The sequence below is a fragment of the Tiliqua scincoides genome, chromosome 4 (genome assembly GCF_035046505.1).
Source record: "Tiliqua scincoides isolate rTilSci1 chromosome 4, rTilSci1.hap2, whole genome shotgun sequence".
Classification (NCBI taxonomy): domain Eukaryota; kingdom Metazoa; phylum Chordata; class Lepidosauria; order Squamata; family Scincidae; genus Tiliqua; species Tiliqua scincoides.
In genome coordinates, this window is record NC_089824.1 from 132,385,962 (window position 1) to 132,394,108 (window position 8,147).

Below are 8,147 nucleotides of genomic sequence, written 5' to 3' on the forward strand. Positions count from 1 at the left end.
ATTCTTATCCCCAGCCCCCAGGGGAAGACATGAATGCTTAATAGTTCCTTAACATTACAACTGTTCTCTGAATAACGTATGCAGAAAAATCATTCAGGTGCTGGTCTGTGCCCTTACACTGTGGTATGTGTTTCCTTAAGACAGTGGTTCCCAAACTTACTGGGGTCACAGTGCCTCTGCAGCCTCTTTCTCCCAACTCAGCTGGGTGCTGCCATCTTGCAGCACACAAAATCTCATGTGATCCAAGATGGCGGTGCCCGGGAGAGCCGATAGGTGGGGCCACCAGGGATATCCTGCAGCACCCCTGTTGCATGTGCCATGGCACTCAATGTCCCACAATATACACTTTGATAATCCCTTCCTTAAGAGGAAAGTTATTTTAACGGATAGCCATATCAAAGCTACTCATGCAATTCAGCTATCTTCAGCGTATTTTTATTTCAGTTTTTAGAGCTGTGTTTGTGGGCAACCATTTTCTTTTCCAGAGATGATAACCTTGTACATAAATCAGCCTTTTAATTTCTGTTTGTCTGGTACAGGTAATTGTTCCCAGGTGAACACCTGAGTGGTGAATTACCTGTTCATCTTGCTGCAGTCCTGGCACTTAGCTCACAACCCAACTCTTGCCAGGAGCTATGCTGCTATTTGCATCCAGGGAAGTACAGCAGAATGCTATGGTTACTGCATGCTCACTCTGTCCTCCTTTTCCCCCCATTCCCCACTGACTTTAAAAGGACTGACAACCCAATCCTAACCAACTTTCTAGCACTGATGCAGCCTCAAGGCAAGGGGAAAAATTTCCCTTACCTGGAGAGGCCTCCATGACTGCCGACCCACTGCAGGATACTGTGCATGGCCCATTGGTATAGCTGCATCAGCTCTGGAAAGTTAATTAGAATTGAGCTCTTGGAGAATGAGCAAGAGCAACAAGAAAGACGAATGAAGAGGCCAGCGGAGGAGCACCTCTGAATTGCTGTGTATGTTGGTGAATGTGGACTATTGCCTTTCCCTCCCTTCATGATACAGTATCTTTTGGTTGGGGGTTGAGATGTGATTCTGAAGTAAAGAAGACTCAAATATCTAATATTAAAATTTGGAGAAAAACTAGCATAAGATTATACACCTGCAGATGAAAAGACCACTTGTACAACATTAATGATTAGGATATCAAGTAGATTCTTATGCTTGATGGCTCTCTATTCAATTTTATGGCAGTTGATTTCCAAATTTAAAACCTTGATCTTGAATTGCCTTGAGAACCAGAGAGTGTGGCTATAAAAACACCTCTTTTCATTATTAATACAGTGCAGTTACAATTATTACGCATAATAATAATACATTATTAATACAGATATTAATAATGATATCTGAGACATATTCCTACCTGTGTAAGATGCACCTGCTGCATTAGTTTCTAGTCTTCTAGTATATATTTTTATTGTGTGTAGAGGCATTCAGTTATGTGTTGACAGTGTTTCAGAGGTGTGACTGTTTTTGTGTTAATAAAGTCTTTTTTACCTTATGTCTGATTTAATGTTTTTATGATAATAGATTTGGTGATAGATCATTAATACTACAAAATAGAAGTTTCTTATTTTGGGTTAGGTTTTTTTTTTGCAAAGTAACTTTTCTGTTAGGAATGTTTCAGGGATATTTGCGTGAAAATGGATTGAAGCGGACTGAAGACTTTAACATGCAATCCTGGATGAGTGGGCCCTCTTTAGTGCTTCCCTGTTCATCTGCTACAGTGTACTGCTGTGAGTTGGTGGGCTGTCTTAGTGACAGCCTCTAGAAGCTTGTTTTTCCCTTGGGGATGCAGCAAAAAGGTGCTGGGGAGGAGTTGGAAATAGGATATGGTCAGAAAATGTAGGAGGTTGCAGTTGCAGAACTGGCAGCAGCAGCAGAAGTACAAGTATGAAGTTTTTTTTAATTTAAAAAAGTTTATCCTCCTTTCTCACTGAGCCAAACTTCTGTGTGGGTGGTCTACAATCTTATAGGTAGAGTTGGGATAAAATAGTTTTATTCTTTCATGGATTTGGGTGTTTTCAAAAAGTGGCAATGCAGAAAGCGGTGTTGTGTTTATTCAAAATCCACATTATAATTATAAATTGTAATCATTTTAAAAGTGTATTAGGTGGGTATAGTGTCAGTAGATGAAGCCACAGTCATTGGCCATTATTTATTAAATAATAAATAAAACTCAAAACTTTTGTTTTGCAGATTTTGGTTTTTTGGGTTTTGTTCTTACAAAAGTAAGAAGTGCAGAAAACGGTGTTATGTGTTTGTTTTTTTGTTAGCACTGTTTCCTCCCCCCTCCTACTGGTAGGAATGTCATCAATTGCTGTGGGACCAGCTTCTACGTTTAATGTTCTTGGGCTCTAGTGTTTTCATAAAGAAATCATTTGGCTAAACTGGACATATGGAATATGCATCTTGGTTGCCTGTTGTTCTAATAACCTAGTAGAGAAACATTAACAACTTAATCCTGTGTGTGTTCCCTTGAACGTAACACCCACCGTGCTCAGAGAGATTGATGTCCATGCACAGGATTGCGGCAGAAGAATTATCATCTGTTTAACTACAGTTTTTTGGCCCTGGTCTGTTTCTTGTCTCACACAACTGCTAGAGGCCCCGGCTAAGTTTTGGCACATTGCCATTGCATCACAAGGCTGGTGCAATGGGGCTTGGATAAGGAACATGATGCAGAGTTGTGTCTGTGCTGCTTGCGCATTTGAAAGCATTTTCCTGAGTGTGTCACTTCTTGTTGGATTGGGGAATATCACTTAGAACTGGATGAGTGAAGCCAAATCAGAGGTTGGTGCTATTGGATGGTGATTCTACTGAGTTGGATGAAGGTGCTGAAACCTGTTTTTTTTTGTGGGGGGCACACTTCCCTGAAAGGTAATAGTAATAGTTTTACCCTATTCTGCACTAGTCAGATTCTACTTGACATACTGCAACCAGTTCTGGGCACCGCATTTGAAGATAGCCTGGAGAGAGTTCAAAAGACAACAAATAAGATGGTGAGGGGTCTGGCAATTAAGGCTTATGAGGAAAGGTTTAAATGAGCTTGGTATATTTAGCTTGGAGAAGAGAGAACTAAGGGGAGGTATGGCAGTCTTCAAGTAGCTGAAGGGCTGTCATGTAGAAGAAAGGGAGGGCTTGTCGTCTATGGCTGTTGAGGGCAGGACTAGAACCAATGGGCTGAAACTACAGTGAATTAGATGAAGGCTACACTCTAAGAAGAATTTCCTAACTATAGGCAATAGCAAGCCCTGCAATAGTCTGGCTCATGCAGTTGTGGACTTTCCATCAATAGAAGTTTCTCAAGCAGTGGCTGGATGGCCATCTGTCAAGGATGCTGTAGCAGAGTGTTGGATAGATGATGTTCAAGGTCAGCTTTCCAACTCTAACAAGCTATGAGAATGGCCACACCATTGTGTTTATTTTCATTTTGATATATATGCACAGTGTATAGGACAAAAGCACAATGGCACTGGTGTTAAAAATACTCCATTCATACTAGTGGGCCATTATGTGAAACAATGTAGGACAAAACCTGAAATGCTTCCCCCCCCCCGCCACTTCTGGGCAATAGGCAGCCTCAGCAGCAGCTGCTCATCCTCACTGGCCAGTGTGGGGTTTCTAAGGATGTTCCCAATAATGCCAGGCCTGCAGGGAACAGTCTTGTTTGCAGCTGGGGGAGTACCCGGTACAGCAGTGGCATGAGTCTCATGGCTGATGCGTGTCACTGCTGAAACTAGTACCAGCTAGTGCAGGCTGGTCAGTCTAGCCTGGTGTGAACTCTGATCTGTGTGGGCCTTGGGCAATGTGTAAATGAGTTGATCTGTGTGGGCCTTGGGCAATGTGTAAATGAGTTCATCTCTGTTATAAATTTGGCAAGAAGTGCATAAGCAACAATAGAAGGCTTTTTTGGCACTATCTTTTAGCAACTTTAACATATAGCAGGAAATTGGGCAGAGGCTACTGCAATAAGCAGGGTTTAAATTTGTAAACTCTGTGAATTAAGTCACCTTACTGTTAGTACGTTCTTGTTCCTTCTCAACCTGTCCTACCTCCACCCCTCAGGTGAAACTTTTCAGGGAGCATGGGAGCTGCTGATGGGAGTAGGCGCAAGAAAGTTCCTTTGTTCACAGAACTCTGGATACAACCTAGAGACATTTGGACCTTACTCTGATTGCTTGTGTTGGCAGTAAAGGTGTACAGTTGTTGCATTTGATCTCTGAGTTGGTTTTTACCATTTTAAAGTTTTATCAGGGTTATGTTAGCACCTGTGTGCCATTTCCACAGACCTAAATGATTAACTCTACCTTGCCGAATGGAGGAACTTGTTTAATCTATGAAAATGACAGCTACGCTGCCTTCTGATGAAACAAAATCAGCAGTTAAGACTTTATGAAGATGCAGATGGGCTTGACTTAAATCTGACCTTTCTCATATCGCAGATATGAAGTAATTCCCAGGATTATGCTGTTGTGATTGCACTAACACCCCAAATGTCATGGTAGACTATTGGATACCCGTGATGTTCAGAAGTCATAAGAACAAGATTAGAATTGTATTTACAACCTTTAATCTGCTCTGACCTTTACAGACCGCAGTTTACTGTCCACAGAAATATACTTGTTGGTTGTGTAACAGCAATTAAAAATTTTGAACCCAACTTTGGTGATTGTCTGATATGGTTTTACAAAAATTGTAGTACCGTATTGGTGTTTTTGTTTAGGGTGTGTTCCTTCAAACTCTTTATGAAAGCAAAAAACAACCAAGGAGTTTATAGCTCTTTAAAGGCTAACCAATTTACAGTATTTTAGTATAAACTTTAGTGGACTGCTGACTTCTTGGTTTTGCTGCAACAGACTAACATGGCAAGACCTTTATGAAAAGACCTTCTGCAAGACCTTTATGAAAAGTATCTCAGGTCATAGGATTTCAAGATTCTGTAAAATATGAGCTACCATAATAACGGTGCAGTTCTATACATGTTGACTTGGAAGTAAAGACACTATGTCTTATGGGGCTTATTTCAAGGTAAGCAAGCATAAGATTACAGCCCAGATTTAAAGACAACAGCCTAATAAGCCATTTGCTTATTTTACGTGATGCAAATGTGAAAGTGTATGTGTTCAGAGACCATCACTGGGAACATGTTCTGGGTATACAAGGGAAAAGTACAGCGCCTCTGACAGGCGATTCCATTCTTCATAACTAGGGCCAATTTGTTTCATATAGATTTCCTCTGTTTGTAAAAGCCACCAGCTTCTCTTAAACATTTGATTTTCCAAGAAGTTGGGGTAGTACTAACCCACTTGGATAACTTTGATTTTCAAAATGTTGGCAGCCCCTTTTATGTTGCATCTTAATAGTGCTCATGTCCATCATGCAAGCCATTAGAGCTCAGAAGCTGGAAGCTATGAAAATTTCTGAGTGGAAGGAGACTGTAAGTGATATGCCCTAGGTGGGAAGGGTTACAAAGGTAACAAAGGGCTTCTCCTTTCAGATAAGGCTACCAGCTCTGCATATGTTTACCATGTGTTCTCTGGCATTGTCCCCAGCAGCAAGTGACGGAGTTCTCCATTAATATTTTATATTACATGGTGTCAAAAGGAGCCTTCTGTTAAAATTGTAGTCTAGGTACTACACCCCTCAGTCAGCCTGCCTTCTCCTAGTATGATCCCTGCTAATGCCTCGTAGGATAAAAGTACAATATTTGCCTATGTTCATTTGCAAATTCAGAACCAATCCCTCCCCCACTATGAGACTTTATATAGCGCCTTTCTTAGATCACCCTCAGCCCTTTTCAGCTTGCCAGCGCTACTGGGATACATGCGTACCCAGGAAGTCTGTTGATGATTTGCAGTCTAGAAGGAGGGACTACCACAGCTTTTGCCTTGAAGAAAGTTCTGGATTGCAGTGGATGTGTGGCTGCAAATTCCATGTGAGTTAAAACTCACAGATGTGTCTCATGGATGTGTTTTCCCATGGAACAGTTGCTTGGTTTGGTCTGGGTCAACTCTGCTTTCTCCTGCCCAACTTTTATTTCTTAACTACCAGAGCGCTCCAAGTCCTTCTCTTCCACAATGATTGACAGCTCTTCACATATTATAAAAAGAATAAGTACCGTATTTTTCGCTCTATAAGACACACCTGACCATAAGACGCACCTAGTTTTTAGAGGAGGAAAACAGGAAAAAAAATATTCTGAACCAAATAGTGTAATAAAATATGTCTCTCCGCTGCTCTGTTTCCATGCTCCTTAGCATATTTTACTACCTTTAGTTTAAAAGGAATTTTATATGCTAGCCTTTTCTGCTTTATCATCCTTGCACTGGTAGAATGAGGTACTGTAGTATTTTTCTGCAAGTGCATTGTCACTAAGCGCTGAACATTTGTATTACAATTTGCATTTGCATTACCATTGCATTTGCATTACCATTGAGCGCAGGCAGGACCCTGGTCAGGGGCAGAAGCACCTGCCAAGGAGGCTCTGCTGCCCTGAGAACACCTGCAGCTTTGCAGTATTCGCTCCATAAGATGCACACACTTCCCCCCCCCACTTTTTTGGGGGGGAAAAGTGCGTCTTATGGAGTGAAAAAAACGGTACCTTTTGCTTCCAAGCTAATGTTTTATTCATGTTTAAATGTAATAGCGGAATCGTTTTTTAAAACTTAGGCTTGTATCCCAAGAAAGTCAGTCATGACTAAGCACCATTGACATTGATGAGACAAGTTAGTTCAATTTCAGTGGAGCTTAAAAAGTCTACCTTTCTTCTGATATAACCCTCAAACTACTGACTATGTCTTGAATTAAGTAGTAGTCATATTGATTACTGGAAATCTGTAAAGTCTTACTCTGGTTTCTGGCTTCTGAATCCTGAATCCAGATCCTGCCAATGTGTTTTCAAAGCATAGCTAAACTTACTTAAAAGGGGGAAAAAAATTATTAGCATCCCTGGCCAGGAAAAACATGTATGGGGCAGTTATAGATAAGAACACCATTTCTTCTTTGATTGATTTAGAATGTAAACCACTTTATGAACTACACTTGTTGAAAAGCAGTATATAAATATTCTTAATAACAGTAACAACAACACATACAGCCTTCATCATTGGCCCTCTGTTATGAGTTTACAGATGGGACCTCAGTATCCATGGGGAATCTGTTCTTGGACCCCATGCAGATGTGGAAATCTATGGTTTTTGCTCCTTAAGCCCTCTGAAGGGGACTGGAGCTGTGCTGCCTTTGCAGGCTCCAGGAAAGCCCTCCAGAAAGCACAGCTCTGGTCCCCTTTGAAGGGTTCAGGTGGAGTCAAATCTGGTTCAGGTCCTCCAGACCCACACTGAGCCAGATCTGCAGCTGTAAACTCCATGGATAAACTGGCTCCACCTGTACAGCATTTTCTTATCATTAAACGGTGTGTGGAAAGAACATCATTTCTATTGAGGCTTCCCATTGGTTGCCCCTCCATTTTCTTTATGCTTGTGGACTGGAAACTTGTAAGAGTGAGGCACCAAGCTGGGCCTTGCAGGGCCTGTTCATTGAGATAGTGCTATAAAAACACATCCATATAGAACACATGCCTGAGAACAAAATGTCTTCTGTTAACTATGGCCTGATTTAAAAGCGACAAGTGTTGTAGAAAGCAACAAACAAACAAACACAAAGAAACTACCGGTGTGGTATTCTCTGCACCCAGTATCTCATTTAAGCTGGCTTCAGATTGCCTTAGCTAACAACATTTGCATTCCAGAGATCTGTAGGTCAGGCGGGCGCCACACTGGTATGCTAATAATAGCCGCTAATATTAGTTTTCAAATGCCACAATATTGGAGGAATTACTTTTTTTAAATGGAAAAGAGATCTCGACTTCTAACGTTGTAATAATACAATATGAAGGCCAAGAATAGACGTTCATCTCAAATTTAAATATTTAGCATTTTCACAAGTCTGTGCCTACATGAAAATTTATTACATTTAGATGGGATTTAGATCTTTGACATGAAGCTGATATTTGCATAGGGTGACAAATATCAAACTGACATTATATTGTCTCATTTGATGACTTCCAAATGTCAGAGTGCAGGAACGAACGTGAAGAGACCTCAGTGTCTTAAGATAGTGTCAGT